The following is a 2686-nucleotide window of genomic DNA, read 5'->3' on the forward strand; positions in this document are numbered from 1 at the left end:
CCCCCGGCGGCCACGGGCCCAACCCCGGCCATGTGGGACCCACAGGCGACTAGGTGCGTAGCGTGGCGGGCGGCGCGCGGGTGGCTGCCGTCCTGGTCCTGCGCGCTTCCCCCGCGCACCCGCGCGGGCGACCTGCGGAGGAGGTGGCGCGGCAGAGCGGCTTCTCCTGGCCAGGCCCCCCTCCCCCTACATCCCCCCAGGTGCAGGTCCCAGGCAGGCGGCGGCAGGGGCGGCTGGAGTGCTGCATGGGCTCCGGCCTTCTCTGGCCAGGGGGGGACCAGAGCGTGTGCTGCGCCAGGACTGCGGCGGCGTGGCTGGCCTTGCTCTTCCATCCTGGGCATCGAACCCGCTGCTCCACGGTGCGCCGTCCGCACCCTCTGGGGGACGCCGGGGCCCGCCACACCTTTCGGATGGAAAGATCGACGGCCCAGCCCCCCCGGACGTGCGTTCGATCGGGGCTGGCGGGGGCGCGCGGGTGCAGCGGGGCTCTGGAGCCGGGCGGGGCCGGGCTGGAAGGGCGGGCTCTGCAGAGAACGCTGCGAGCGAATGCGCGCGCTGGCGGCTTCCCTGCAGGAGGAGGTTCAGGACTCCACCAGGGCAGGCCGCCGCCTCGGTCTGAACTAACAGCAGCTGGAGCCGGCGGTGGTTCGGGGTGTCTGGGCTCTCCATACTTGGATACATGAGCGGGGGGTGGGGGGTGGGAGGCGGGTAGCAGCGGATTTCTCGGGAGACTCCGTGAACTCAGCCTGGAGAAGCCCAAACTTCCGCCTCCGGAGTGATTTTTAGATCCAAGCGGGAAACCTGTTGTCCAGGAGGCGCCCCTCCCACCCCCCCACCAGCTCTCTCACAGAGCCCCGCACGCTCTTGCTGCCCAGTTGGAGAGCACCCATCTCTCTATGCTGGGGGGTTTTCTGGAGGACCCCAAGGTTTGGTACCTCCTAGGAAAAATTCTGAGAGGTGTGCTATATGAAAAAGAAGGGGTAGGGGGGGGGAATGAAAAAGGTAAAATGAGGCTTCCTGACCCACCCTAGCATAGTTCTTCTTCGCTTGATTACTTTTTTTTAAAGCACTTGTTTACAAGAAGTGCTTGTACAATTACAAGCTATTGTGTCAGATTTAATAATGATGTAAAAAACGGATGAAATGATAATTCAAGATACTTGCAACTGCTGTATGTTGTTAGGTGCCGTCGAGTCGGTTCTAACTCTAGTGACTCTCTTTGCACAACGGAAAGAACACCGCCCTGCCCTGCGCCACACTCACAATTGTACTTATGTTTGAACCCATTGTTGCAGCCACTGTGACCATCAATCTTGTAGAGGGTCTTCTTTGTCGCTGCCTCTCTTCTAAATAGCCTATGAAAATAGCTGTGGTTTCATACGGTCTTAAAGTCATAGATACTATTAGTGGTAATGCTGGTTTGTTTCCTGCATTAAAACAAATGAACGTTTCCGTGAGAGGTTATTAAAACTGAATAATGCATAAATTTTCCTATCCCCATTGGCACACACTCAGAATTCTATCCAGCCTGCTTTGTAGAACGTGTGATTAAGAATTCTCACCTCGCCCCCGCTGCTGCAACTCATCTTAACCACTATTACCTGTGGCTGCAGAGGTGCTTCCAGACTGACTCAGGGCAACCCCAGGGGTGTCAGGAGAACTCAGCTCCACAGAATTTTAAGTGACTGATTTTTCAGAAATGTCACCAGGCCTTTCGTTGAAGGTGCCTCTGGGTGGATTCAAACCTCCAACCTTTGGGTTAGCAGCTAAGTGTCTTAACCATTTACATTATATAAAACCCCCTCTCATTGAGTCAATTTGACATAAATGCAGTCCTGTATAGGGTATCTGAGGCTGTAAGTCATTACAAGAACTGACAACTTCAACAGCTAGTGGGTTTGAAATGCCAACTTTTCAGTTAGTTCAATCCTTACCAGACAGTATCACCACTGCAGTAATGCCGCAATAATCCAACAAAGTAGGTATTATTATTATCTCCTTTTTATAGATGAATAAATTTAGGACAGGTTACAAGACTGACCCAAAGCCAATTCATGGTGGACTGGAGTCAGTCAATTCTTTTCTTTAAAAAAAAAAATCATTTTATTGGGAACTCTTATAGGTATTATAAGAATCCGTAATTCAATTAGATCAAGCATAATTGTAGAGTTGTTGCCCCTATCATTTTCAAAACATTTTCTTCTTGAACTCTTTGATATCAGCTCTCCTTTATCTCCTCCCTCCTCCACCCTTCCCCCAGGAACCTTTATTATTATATTATTTGCCATATTTTACACAATCCAATGTATCTGTTATACAATTCTGTCATTCATTCCCCTCGAGCAGAGTTATACAGTCATCCTTGGTATTGATTCCCCACCTCCCACCTTTCTTCCCGTACACTCAGGGAGTCAATACTCTCCTTAGTCTCATTATTATTTCTGAACGGTTTATTGATCTTGGAAATCATGCATCAAATGACCTTAATTATAGAAATGAACATACACAAGATTAGTGAGGTGAAACTAAGAACATAACAGTAAGAGGATGAAATATTGACTAGAGGATATTTATGTATTCCATCAGTACTATACTGCACCCTGGATATAGCATTCCTTCCACGTGGCCGTTCTGTGAGGGGCTGCCCACTTATCTTACAGGTGGGTTATAGGTCTCCACTTTGTCT

General features: G+C 50.6%; 1 protein-coding gene across 2 annotated transcripts in view; it reads left to right on the plus strand.

The window, feature by feature from the left end:
- TRANK1 (tetratricopeptide repeat and ankyrin repeat containing 1) overlaps window positions 1–2686 on the plus strand; it is a 147786-nt gene that overhangs the window by 840 nt on the left and 144260 nt on the right. The gene's annotated exons all lie outside the window — the stretch shown is intronic.

This window comes from Echinops telfairi, unplaced genomic scaffold (genome assembly GCF_000313985.2).
Source record: "Echinops telfairi isolate 266 unplaced genomic scaffold, ASM31398v2 ScPeMD7_7420;HRSCAF=8458, whole genome shotgun sequence".
Taxonomy (NCBI): domain Eukaryota; kingdom Metazoa; phylum Chordata; class Mammalia; order Afrosoricida; family Tenrecidae; genus Echinops; species Echinops telfairi.